At 47.1% G+C, this 13,649-nt stretch overlaps 1 protein-coding gene across 1 annotated transcript in view; it reads right to left on the bottom strand.

Annotated features, from left to right (window-relative positions):
• Positions 1-13,649, bottom strand: part of RNLS (renalase, FAD dependent amine oxidase) — a 56,665-nt gene that overhangs the window by 11,643 nt on the left and 31,373 nt on the right. The window lies entirely within an intron of this gene.

The following is a 13,649-nucleotide window of genomic DNA, read 5'->3' as shown; positions in this document are numbered from 1 at the left end:
GTTCATCTCCCAACTCCCCTTTAGCTGCCTCTGACTTGAAACTTTGATGACTTGGGTGACTTTTTGTTTCAAATCTTTTCTCAAGGGGTGAATAAATAGCAATAAAACGCTTGGGTTGCCTCAAGGACGTCAAGTGAATGGTCTGTACGGCTCGACAAGCACTGAAATGACTTCACATATCAACAAAATGAACTCGGGGCCTCCCCAACCTCTGGGGAAAAGAGCCCTGTGACTCCTGTGCTACAATTCAAATGAATGAAGAAAACGCTGCACTTCAGCACACAGAAGGATCCAAGTGAAGTTCAGCTCCTTCAGCTGAAGGTATTTTAAAGCAGTTTAGAAAATTTCCGAGCAAGTGTGAATCCTAATTCCTCCCTATGATTAACTCTTCTATCTTCTAATTACAGTAAGATCTGCTTTTTGCTGCAATTTCATCATCTTCATAAAAAGCTGCACAAAGCAGCATTAGCCCCGCCGTGTGCATTCAAATACTATTTAATTTCATGCCACAGAGAAATCCACCAGCTTGGCTAACCGTGGAGCTCCATTCCACATCTCTCCTCCTGTGACTGAATCCGCCCAAGGCTTCTGTGAGCTGGAACAGCACAGGCACAGACAAAGCTCAGCTGATGTTGTGTGAAGAAAAAGGAACAGCTCATCCCACAGCAGGTCAGGCTGACCTGGCCCCACTTCCCTGCTGCAGCAGAGCCATCCCAAACTCATGGCACGGGATTGTGTCCCACCAGCTAAGGCTCCTGCTGGGTCTTCCCCACCAGCCTCACCTAATGCCCAGCACACCAGAGGATCAGAAGTCGGAATTCCACCTCAAATCCCATCAGAAACTAACCTTGAAATAACCCCAAGAAAAAAGAAAAAAGCCTGAAAGAGTTTGGGGTGTAGTTTTTTTCATATTTTCCCCAGATACGCTGGGGAACAGAGAAACGGGGAGAGCAGAAAGAAACACTGACCAAGCCACAAAACCCAGGGAGAGGAAAGGAGAAAGGGCAAGAAACACTGACCAAGCCACAAAACCTGGGGAGAGGAAAGGAGGAGAAAGGGCAAGAAACACTGACCAAGCCACAAAACCTGGGGAGAGGAAAGGAGGAGAAATACGGCGTCTGGCAGTAGGTGGTGGTGGAGCTGCCAGATGGAGGAAGCAGGACTGGCTGAGCACGAAGGGCTTTGAAGAAGCTCCCTTTCACTCTCCTGCTCTCCCTCCAAGAAGGAGCCAAGGGGTCCAGCTGCCTCTTACCCCAGCACACAGATCTTTCCAAGACGGATCTCCTCCAAGGTCACTCTGCTTCCTTCCTCCCCTGGGATGCAGGGCTCCTGGGTGCCTGGGGCTCCATGCCAAAGGCCCAGAGCAGCCTGCCATGCCCCAGGCAGGGCTCTGGCTTCCGTCCCAGTTTTCTGTGCCGTTCAAAGGCTGACCCAGGCACTGGCAGGACTGTCCCAGCTCCACGAGACTCCTGCAGGCTGTCACCTCCATCCTCCTACATCCTCTTCTTCCCCTCTCCCACATCTTCCCTGCAGTGATTGCAGCCCTCAGGTCAGGGGGATTTCTGGTGTAGCCTGGAGGGGAAGGCAGGGGATGAAGCAGGGCTGTGGGGCAGGCTGGAGGGCTGCCCTGGAGGAAAGGATGCCAGCAGGAGAGGACCTCGCACATCCCTCCCTGCTGGAAATGTTCCCTGGGCCAAGTTCCTGCTAAAGTCATGAGCTTAACGTGGTGCCAGCATCCGGGAACCATCCCGGGGCTCTTTTCCAAGCAGGAACAGCGGCGTGAGCAGTTTCCCTGGGGCTTGTCCCAGTTCCTCCTGGCAGACCACAGGAGCTGCTGCTGAACACATGAAACGCAGCAGAGGGGACAGATCCCGCACAGAACCCACCCCTCTGTCCCCTCTCAGGAAGGAGCTGTGCCCAGTTGGGCTCCCAGATGTCCATCCCCACCAGGCCCCTTCTTACAGCCACCACAAACGATCACCACGCATTGCCCATCCTTGCTGTGCTTCAAAAGAACAGAAAATCCCTACAAACAAGCAAACAAACACCAAGTTGTACTATCCCATCTAAAACACTACCAGGTCCAGGTCACTCCGGCTACTCCTTTTCCCTTGGGGAAAGGAAAATAAAAGAAGACCTCCAGCCTGTGAAGCAAATTCCCCCCAATGGAGCTGAGCTTCCCTGCTCCTCAGGGTGGGAATTTGCTTCAGGTTTATTACAGGGAAACCCTTAAGCAGGTACAACCTTCACAACACTCAGTGCTGCCAAAGCCTGAGGTGGCCTGTTGGCTCTGAAGTATCCTGTTTGAGAGTTAAGGAGCTGTCTCCACCAGCTATGAAGCTTCAGAAGGTGTTAGGGGTCATTGGGGCGGATGCTGGACAGCAGAGAGCTGACCAAGGGTGAGCTGAGATTTTGTCAGGTGTCAACAGACACCTACACATGGTGCCTGGCCGGGGAATGATGGGGGAACTGCAGGAGATTTTTGTGGAATTAGTGGAGATAGGGCTTAACAAGGCATTCCGTCACGCCTTAAACGTGGGTGTCCTGGGTTGTAGTTTAGAATGTATTCTATCACCATCTTCAATTCATGGCCCATCAATGCCTTTTGCATGACTCAGAGATAACTCCCCCAGGAGTTATCTCTCTTTAATGGGCCATCAAGGATCTCCTGGATGACTCATCATCCCATTGGAAGATGCTCTGCCCATGGGGAAGAGCCAAGCATTCTCACCTGGATATAAGCTGGGATTTGGGACAGTAGAAGCAGCCCTCACCCACTGGATTTCCAGAGGACTGTAGCTACCAGACCTTTCTACAGGATCACTGCTATAGGAAGACCACCTCATCTGGACTGCTTCCATCGCCCTGATCAGGTTGTATTCTGACTCTGTCAGTGTTTTTTTCTTTTTGTATTGTTGCATTTATTTTATTTTATTTTATTTTATTTTATTTTATTTTATTTTATTTTATTTTTTTCCTTTTCTTCTCATTAAATTGTATTTCTGACTTAGAGCCTCTCCCTTGGTTTGTTTTCAAAGCACAACAGTGGGTCCTTGCAGCATTAGAGAGCTCACTGTGATAGCACCTAGTGCTAAAAGAGTCATTAAGAAAAAACACAGAGGAAAGAGATTTACTCACCAATATGAAGAAAATTGCAATAGTGATTTTACGCCCTGGAAAGCTGCAAAAAGGGTTTCAGCAGGTTTGTTACTACTCCAACTTGTTTCTGCCATGGCATTGAAACAGGTTGGATTGGATGTTGGCTGAATGAACAAACCAACGCCACGTCCATTGCCATCAGGATATGCTGATCAGGAGGGAAGGACACGAGCCCAGCTGAGCAGGAAGGAGATGGGGAAAGAGGGAAGGCAGGCAGCTCCAGGCTGTGAGTTCCCAGATCAAAGGGCTCTAAGCAGCCAGGGAAGCTCCTTCACGGTGGCCAGGGAAGGAACAGCTTTGGGAAGAAATGACTTTCCCAAGCCTTGAGGAGATGGAGTCACAGCCAGGCTGAGCCTGTTGCAGTGCCCAGCTCCTGCAGATGTTTTGGGGACAGTGACAGGCTGCTCACCCGGTGAGATGTGAGCCCCACACACACTGAGGAGCTCACACAATCCCAGGAGCCCTGAGGCTGGAAGACCTCTCCCAGCCCACGGAGTCCCAGCTGTGCCCCATGGCCACCTTGTCCCCAGCCCAGAGCACTGAGTGCCACCTCCAGCCCTGCCTTGGACACCTCCAGCCATGGGCACTCCAAAGCTCCCTGGGCAGCCCCTGCCAAGGCCTCGGCATCCCTTTCTGTGAAAAAAGGCTCCTCCAGATTTAGCCCTGCCCTGGCTGAACCAGAGCCGGGAGGGAATCTGCAGGCTGGAAGCAGGAGAGCCCTGGACCCCTGGCCAGGCTCAGGACAGCTGCCCCAAGTCACTGGGGTCATGTCACGGCATCCCCAGGGATGGGGATCCCCCACCACTCAGGGGCCCATCCCAGGGCTGCTCTCCTGGGGCTGGCTGGGGTTTTCTGTGCCCCAGCTGTGCCTCTGGTCTCTTTCTGACCACACCATAAACCAAAGCTGACTAAAATCCCTCATCCCCAACAGTCAGCTTTATACCCCAAAATTTGAAAGTGCACAAATTCAATTACTGATGTGTGTTTGCTAACTAATTTCCTTCACTATTGCTTTGGTTCTTAAAAAAAAAACACCCAAAAATATCTGTGGTTCACTGGGTTCTAAGCAGCTGCACATTTACCAAATCGAGGAAGTTTTTATAGTTTGAGAAGACAGGCAAGAAAGTGACGTCAAATTTGAAATCCAGCAACAAAAAAAAAGCTGAGCTACAGGCAAAAACAAAGCTAAGAGTTGTAAGATTGAGGCTTTCCTCCCTGCTCCATCCATTATGCATTTCAGCAAGGCCAACAAGTTGATCTAAGAACGTGGAGAGAGCCTTCATTTTGAATTTCCATACTTTTATTGGTTTAAATGAAAACCAGACTGTTGTTTTAATGCTGGGTACGAAACCACAAAATAACTATTAATTTTTCTCCTTCCAACAAAAATGGTTAAGATGATTTTAATAACATTTTGGGAAGGAAAAAAAAAAAAAAAAAAACCAACAAAAAAAACCCCACCAAAACAACCCTAGCTTTCAGAACACAGAATTGCCCAGCATAAAGCCATAGTGATATTTTTAAAGCAACGCATGAAGACATGAAAATCTTGTATTTTCCACTGCAAGATTCAGCCGCAGCTGCACTGCGAGCGCCACTGAAGTGAGTGTCCTCTGGAGATTTCATCACATCAAAGCAAGGGGCATGTATACTTTATTTGCTGTTTCTGCAGACACTGACAGCAGAGTGGATTACTTATCTGTAACACTCAATAAATACAGCCAGGCCCTTTTATCTGCCGTTCCAGGGCTTTAATGTCACCTCGCTGCCTCGCTCGTGCTGTGGGAAGGAGAGGACCCAGAGATCCCATTAGGGCCAGCAGGCCAGAGGAGAGCCAAGGCTGGAGCTGGCAGGCTGGGAGCACGGGCACCACGCCATGCAGGCATGCAGGAGGGAGCCCAGCCTCCCAGCACAGAGCCAGGGAGGCAAAAATAAACCCAGCTGCTCCGGCGGCCAGGAACCGACTGGGGCCAGCCAGGTTTAATCCTGGACTTTTTACTCTTCTGCCAGGAAGTGCAGGAGGAGATTGCAATATCATGGAATCACAGACTGGGTTGGGTTGGAATGGACCTCATCAATCATCTCTTCTCATCCCACCTTCCACTATCCCTGATGGCTCCAAGCTCTGTCCAGCCTGGCCTTGGACTCTTCTAGGGATCCAGGGACAGCTGCTGTGGGCACCCCGTGCCAAGGCAGGCAGAGATGGGCAAGAGCCACAACGGGTCAGTGCAGGACTCAGGCTGCTGGGGGCAGGGAGAAACCACGTCAGGACTGCAGGGAAATCAAACAGATGCTGCGATGTGAGATGTATTTAAAACAACCCTTGCTTTGGCAATTTTCACTATTGCTAATCCGGCGCTGCTAAAAGCTCGTGGAGACTCATGTCCCCGTGAAGTCAGCACACGATGTCAGAGCTCAGCTGGGACGCCTGGATCCAGCTCCTGCATGGCCCCAAGGGCATGGGGGCAAACTTGGGCAAAGAAACCAAGGTCCTGGTTTGAAAGCCTTCCAGGGATGAGAGGGAAAACCCTCACTCTGTTTCACCAGCCAGTCTTGCCCGAGGGGCAGAGGGGGTTTTGCATCCTGACAACCAGCAGCACCAAAAAACCATAAGGAACAGACAGAAGTATCTTCTGCTTTAGTGCACAGCCTAGTATGTTTGAAATCACTTGTTAAGGTACTGCCAAGGTGACTGTAAATCTACAGCTAAACAGACATGACCAGCCACCAAAGCAGTAAGGGAAAAAAAAAACCACCAACCCTTTGGCAGTACTATTAAGGAAGGAAAGTACTATTAAAACAGCAAAATATGAGGATGCTGGGCTTCTTACATCAGAAGATCACTCTTTTTTTATTTTAACTTCCTCCACTGTGAAAATTTCCTTTACTTCTTATTCTAATAATTCCATTCTGAGGTGACTCGTATTAGAGCCCAGCTTGAACTTTGTGACTTTGTCACTGCCCAGGCATCCTGCAACTTCCAGAGATCCAGAACCTGAAATCCTCCACTTTCTTCATTTTTTCCTCATACTTTATTTCAGTGATCACAGTTATGCCTTCAAAAACCCCCTCACTGACCAAGGTTTTGTGATATCCTCGGACTGCTTTGCTTAAGATTTTACTTGCAGCAAATCCACACTCAACACTCAGACACTGCTGGTGACAGGGCATCTCTAAGTGCCCAGTGACCACCACTGCTCTAAAAGCTACAAAGGAAACTGTGGTAAAACGGCTACAAAAGATATTTTCAGCTCAGGTATCAAGTTCTGGCACCTCAAGAGATTCAGCCAGCAGAACAGGCAGCTCAGATAACATCTGCAGGGACACCTTATTGTCCCAGCTGCCACAGCCCTGCTCAGGAGGCGACTTACTGAGGTTGGCACATTACCACGACCACCTCTCCTGTCCCAGCAGGCTGGCAGAGACCTCTCCCACTGCTCTCCAGAGCCAGGAGCTGAGCTCCCCAGCTGCGTGGGGACAAAGGACAGGCCTTGCAGGCCACAGTGACCATGCCACTGGCCCTCTGCCACCGCGCTGACCGCTTTGAGATGCAGCCTGTTCCTGCTGCTGCTGTGCGTGGGAGGGAGCAGAGGTTATGAGAAAGGCTTCGGCTCTAAGTCCAGCTTCCTTATCAAACAGCTCAGAAGTTTGTTGGTTTTTTGGTTTTTTTTTTTTTTTTTTTTTTTTTTTTTTTAAAGGCAGCGTAACAGTTAAAGACAGCCATGCCTGTGTCTGCACTGAGATGGCTTGAGAAGACAGGCAAGAAAGTGACGTCAAATTTGAAACCAAGCAACAAAAAAAAAGCTGAGCTGCACGCAAAAATGAAGCTAAGAGTTGTAAGATTGAGGTTTTCCCCCCTGTTCCATCCATTATGCATTTCAGCAAGGCCAACGAGTTGATCTAAGAACGTGGAGAGAACCTTCATTTCGAAGGTTCACTGAACACAGTTATTGTCATGATATTCTTCCCACTGCTGGAAGAATCCTGCTTGTATTCCTCACCTCTGTGAGAGGGTAGTTCTAAATAACTACTTTATTCAACTTCAAATCACAGCAGCCCTGGCTCACCTGGCACAAAGCTTCACTAGCTGAAGCCTGGGGCACATGAAGGAAAGGCACATTTAGAAATGGAGATGGTGGAGTGGAAAAGAGATGCTGGGGGAGAAAAAGGCAGCAGAAGGAAGTTGTCTGTGAAGTTTATGGTTTTGAGAACTAAGTTTGGGTAACTGTCCATCAGCTGCTCTTGATGAGATTATTAGGAATTCATAGAATCACAGGAGAGTTGGGGTTGAAGGGACCTCTGGAGATCATCCAGTCCAACCTCCAGCCAAGACCTGGTGACAGGGTGACACAGGAGCATTTCCAGGTGGGCTTGGAATGAAACCAGAGAGGGAAAGACTCAACACCCTCCCTGGGCAGCTGCTCCTGTGCTCTGCCATCCTCATGGAAAGAGGTTCTGCCTTCTGTCGAGGTGAAACTTGCTGTGTTTAAGTTTATGGCCAGTGCTCCTTGTCCTCAGTATTTCACTCAGTATTTCACTAAAACCTTGCATTTTCACAAGAAACATTTCCATTAATCTCCTGAACAACCGCCCAAGTTCAAGCCAACCTTTGAAACAACAGAGAAATGGAACTGCACCTTTTCTAGAGTGGGGGCAAAGCTGGCACAAGGGCTGAGAGCCACCCAGAGCCACCCACTCCTGACTCCTGGAGGAAGGGCAGAAAAGAGGAGGGATGAGGAACCAGGGGAGATGCTCCATGGCATCTTTGCTAACACTTCAATGCTCAACCCATACTTTAAAAAAAAAAAAAACAAAAAACCCCAAACCACTCTGATCCAAAGCAATGATATTTTTTGTTACTTCTAACAGACAATTCGGTTTTTAAATCTGGCAAATCACTATCCTCCATCCCCAGTTCCTTACTTTATTTTTGCACAGCCAAGGAGCTGCACACTGCTCCCTTCAGCCAGCGTGCTCACTCTCAGGTGGATTTAGTGCACATGCTGACATTAGATTCACACGTCCTTGTATTTGTATTAATGAAGAAAATAACTTTTCAGCCTGGTTTTTTGGAGGACTGAGCTGTGAGGGCAGAGGCTGACCCTCCACCCAAAATCTGGTCGCGCAACGCCCACGCAGCACAGCAAGGAAATGCAGCTCCCCGTGGGTTATTGCATCCGTGGTTTTGATCCAAAATTAATGACAGTTGAAAATATGAACCTCTGCTAAGCTTCCACCCTGGGAAGAACAGGATGTGACATTTATAAGCAAGTAAAACTAAAGGAGAAGACAATAACTGAGTGTTTTTCACCATCCAATCCCTTCCTGTGGTTACAGCACAACCTGCCTGGGGAAAGGAAGGCAGGCCTGCCATGCGTGGTTCAAAATGCCCACGTTTCAGCTGGAGAATTTCTTCCAGTTTTGTTTGGCTGTGGAGCCACCAGTAGAGAATGACTCCTTCCAGCAAGGAAGGAATTAAGATCCCCAGAACTTTCCAGGAGATTCTGGACATGCCTGGATATTAGATTCACTTAGAAAGAACCCCGAGAAATTAGTCAATGAAGTCCAAATAAAAAAATAAAAGGCACGTGTATATTCCAGTTCCTGCTTTGTAAGCATTTAGAGGGAGATGTAGATTACACATATGGTAGGCCATTGTATGACCCTGATTAGCAGGAGTGCAAATCCAGTTTCCATACTAAACCACATTTTCAGCATGTTATTCTCACAGAGCCCACTAGTTCCTGTGGCTGGCACTGATGTTGACAGAAACTGATCGAGAAAATCTAATTTATTTGGGGATCTCTACATAGATTTAAGACCTTACCTTTGAGGTAAGAGACTCGGAAGAGTTTGGCTATAAAAAATAAAGCTCATTGTCACATTTTCCCCGGAATTAATTTGCAAATTAATTCGCAGAAGTTACTCCGTAACTTGATGTAGGAAGGAAGCTCTTCTAAGTCCTCTGTAATGACATGGCACAGCAGGAAGATGAAACTGGATTAATTTGCAAATCAAGCTTCCTTCCTACATCAAGTCACAAAGTACTACACACAGTTCTGGTGCTCTCTGGTGCCAAAACGTAAAAGCTCATTGCTTACATAATCACCATCATAAAACGTTTAGCAAATAACTTATTCACCTACGGTACACAGCATTGAGCTGAATAATACAGCCAAGAGGATTTATTTTCTTTAAATATTAGACCAGTTGCTGAAATAGCATTAAAAGCTTTTCAAGGCAGCAAAGCAAGAGGTTGGATTATTGCTCCGCGCTGTGACTCGGGCAGAAGAAACACATAAATAAATTGAATTAGATCTGCCTGATGTTTGTGGTTTCTGGGCTGCAGCTCCTCGTGGAAGACCCCAATCGTCTGGGACACAGAACTGGGATTCTCCCACAAGGTCACAGTAAAGACAGACTCCTGGAAACACTTCCCTGCTTCCCAGCTTATGGCAAGCCCCATAAAGCAATACCAGGCAGTGCAATGCAGCCCCACAATATCAGACACCAAAGCTATTTCCATTTAAATAAGAACTGCAGGAAAATGCTTTCAGGCATTAATTATTGAGGAAGGATTCAGCTGGCCTCTGGAAATTTCCACTTAAGACAAGATATTAACATATTTTCTTCTCTTCTTAAAGTGCATCTGGTTCATTACCAGGAGGATGCAGAAGGAAGGAATACAGGGTAGAGCTGTGCACATAAGAAGTCAAAGAAATTGCATTCAACTTTGAAAAGAACCCCCTTGGGGTCACCTTTAGGGGATTTTTTTTCCCCCATTCAGGCCAGACTAGTAAATTCCAGCATCACCTCTACTGGGACCACCACTTTTTGAAATCTTCTGAGTCACTCCAAGCAGCCTTCCTGAGCTTTCCAGTGGCTGTGCTGGAAGAGAGCCTACACTCCTAACACAATGCAGCTGTCTCTTCCAGGCTGAGGAATCCCAGGCCACTGAGCCAAGACGTCACTCCGTGCCTCTGGCCATCCACCCTCCACGGGCACCTCTGGAGCTTTGGAATGCTGCATGCATCACTGCATGCACTGCTGGAGCTGCAGGGCACACCAGGGTGTCCCCAGCAGCACCAGGGTGGATGCACAAAGAGGAGGGACCTGCACAGGAGCTCCTGATCCACGTCCTTTCCTCCCTCTGCACCATGGTCACCTTCCCAGGCACAGGTTTGCTCGTGTTGAAACTGAATTATGACGTTCTTCGTCCTGCTGGTGTGGGAATGATCAATGACACTCCTCCCAGAACAGCAGAACTGATGTGGAAGACACAGCCAAGAAGTGCTTTGCTGCCATCTCCTCCTCCCTGACAGTCCAGCTATGGTCCCCATATGGTTTCTACTGGTAAGGAAAGACTGTGTTAAGTACTGAAGGATCTGTCTGCTGCTTTGCTTCATTAAGAAAAATGGTTGCAGGGGAACTAAATGACCTTACACATCTGTAGGGAATTTCTGGACATCTTTATTACCGCTAATTCTCAGCATTAAGCTTTGTTTTCTCCATTCATCATCAACAGCCTCCCTTTCTTGATATTATTAACGACTCTGAGTTTCTATCTGTCACACAATTTAGCTTAAATGCTTCCAGGCTGCTTCTCTTCATTCCAGGGGTTTGGCCTGAAGTTGCCTCTGCATTTTACCATCCTCAGATGGGTTCTCTACCAGCTCTGCTCATTTCCACTCTCTCCTGACCAGAACCTCAGTGCATGCTGATGGGTATTTTGCAATACCTTGAAGTAAGTTGGACACCTGACTTCTCTAAGAGATGCAAGCCACGATGGTACAAAGGAAAATATAATCCAGTATGGTTTTCTTTCATTAAATCTGCAAAGAATGATTCCCTTATGGAGATGATTCCTTACAAGAAATACCTTATCAGCTACCCAATCTATCCTGCTTCCACCACAGGAAAGCACAGACCAGTAAGAAAGCAAAGAAGGAATAAAAAAAAATGCAGCACAGAACAAATCCCAAAGAGAAAATGCGTTTGAAAGCAGTCTTAGTATAAAAGGCTGGGAGAATTGGATTGTTCAGCCTGGAGAGGAGAAGCTTCAGGGTGGCCTCATTGTGACCTTCCAGGGTCTGAAGGAGCCAACAAAAAACAGGGAGAAAGACTCTTTCCAAGGGATGGAGGGACAGGACACAGGGAATGGCTTCCCAGTGCCAGAGGGCAGGGCTGGATGGGATATTGGGCAGGAATTGTTCCCTGGCAGGGTGGGCAGGCCCTGGCACAGAGTGCCCAGAGCAGCTGTGGCTGCCCCTGGATCCCTGGCAGTGCCCAAGGCCAGGCTGGACTTTGGGGCTTGGAGCAGCCTGGGACAGTGGGAGGTGTCCCTGCCATGGCAGGGGGTGGGATGGGATCAGTTTTAAGATCCCTTCCAACTACTTAACATTCTCTGATTCTATGACAATCCTGAAGCCTCTCAGGAGAGCAGAGCTGCAGCAAGCAGATGTTTTTCCCCATCTGATAAAGTTCTGTGCTCTCCCTCAGATGAGTGAGCTGAAATCTCACAAAATACCAAATCCTGCTGTTCACATCACCCCTTGCTGTGGAATGGGACCACTCCTGACTAAAAGGCAGAAGGATCAGGATGCCAAAGCTACCAGCAAGAAAGGGAGGAAAGGCACTGGCACAGAGACACACCAGTGGTGCTAGAAAATTCATGACAAATCACACACAAATATTTGGGGGGAGGGGGAAGCTAAATTATATTTGGAGGAAGTCTGTGATTTTCTACTGTTGGGAGAAATCTTCCCATCACGAGCTGAAACACTGAATCTATTTCAGTGTAATTTAAACTCCCAATGAGGCTTTCAAGCCAATGCTTCCAAAGGCACACAAATTATTTCAGAGGGTAAGTTCTCATCCTGTGCTTGGTTTGTCAATACCTGTAAGACAAGCAGGAGGGAGGTGCAGTAGGTTTAAAGGGAAGAAAGCAGGGGATAAGGTAGAGAGGTGCTCAGAGAGGTGACACAAAGCAAAGACACTCATTTCCCTCCTCATCACCGGAGAAAAGAAGTATTTGCCTAACACAGTCCACCACAACTGTGCCTGTGCAAACACAAAACCCCACTAACCTGGCACTAGAAGCCTTCTGATTATCATCTTTTGCCTCATCACATCCAACAGCTCCCTGCCTTAGCCTTTAATTCACCCCAAACACTTTCTAAAAGCAGACAGTAAATGTGCCTGTCTGCTTACTAGTACTTCAGGGGGTTATGGGGAAGGAAATAAATCCATAAAGTTTATTCTTTCCAGAGGAAAATACTTCTAAAGAGAAAAGTTGTTATAAAACCTAGTATCTAATGAGAAAGTTTATTTTTAGAAGGTTTCTGCACTGTAATAATTAGTTCAGGAGAATCTGGGACACGCAGTTTCAGGAATCCTCGTCCTGAGATAAAGCTACATAACACTGGAGCATCACAGGGCTGGGGATCTTTACAATCACGTCACAAACATCTCCAGATCCAAATTTGGATGGAATTTAAAGTTTAACATCCATAATATTGTGGACAGGATGATGATAAAAAAAAAAAATCCATTTACTTTCATCTGAGAATTACCTAGGCAGTCTTATAAAGCAAATCCTCTTGCTGGGGAAGAAGAAGCTATTGGACAATGGAAAATGCCAGGACTTCACTACTGGACAGACATTTCCTGCAGGAAGAAATTCTTATCCATCAGATATTTTATAATTTATGTGACTCTCACCTTCTTTAAAAATGGCCCTGGCAAACCACTCCTTTTTTAAATCCACACCAAGGTTTAATACGAACCACCAGAACTGTGAAAAACACAATAAACCTCCTCACAGAAATAAAGAGACCCAGGATATAAAATGCCACTTAGTGAATTAGTTCTAGACTTTCTGGGCCTTTCCTCCCAGAAGTTCTAATAAAGCACTGAAAAGCTGAAACAAACAGTTTTATCCTTTTACTATTTTTAGAAGCCCATTTGAATTCCTATGTGCATATTTCAGTAACTGAAAGGGCAAAGGAGAGGGGAAAACATAATTTCTGATGTGTTCCAGCACTGCAAACGGAAGAATCTGAAGTGGATACAAAGGGATAGGGAGGAGAGAAAAGGGAAGAAACTGAGACTGGATAAAGGAGCAGGGAAATAAGCAAAAGAGCAGATGAGAATCAAGGCAGTACGTACAGAGGAAAAAGAACATTAAATACAAGGCAGTAAGACAGGAGGAAAAGACAACAGAAAATACAGCAGGGGTAACAGATTTACAAACAAAAAAAAACGTTTAGGGAAAACCAGCTTTCAAAAAGCAAGTGAAAGACGAATCAAGAGAAAGCTGAACTAAACGAGGGAAACAAGGAACTGAGGTTTTCAGAGAGAGGCAGTCCAGAAGGAAGGCTCACAACTGAGACTGCCACTTCTGTGCATTCCCATGCCAGATGTTCTGTCTCCCTAAACTTCGGAGGAACAATGGGATGAATCCTTTTACTGAATTGGCAGGGGATTTTATT

The sequence above is a fragment of the Sylvia atricapilla genome, chromosome 8 (genome assembly GCF_009819655.1).
Source record: "Sylvia atricapilla isolate bSylAtr1 chromosome 8, bSylAtr1.pri, whole genome shotgun sequence".
In the NCBI taxonomy this organism is placed as follows: domain Eukaryota; kingdom Metazoa; phylum Chordata; class Aves; order Passeriformes; family Sylviidae; genus Sylvia; species Sylvia atricapilla.
Note: the sequence above shows the minus strand (reverse complement) of the source record. Positions and strands in the feature narration are given on the sequence as shown.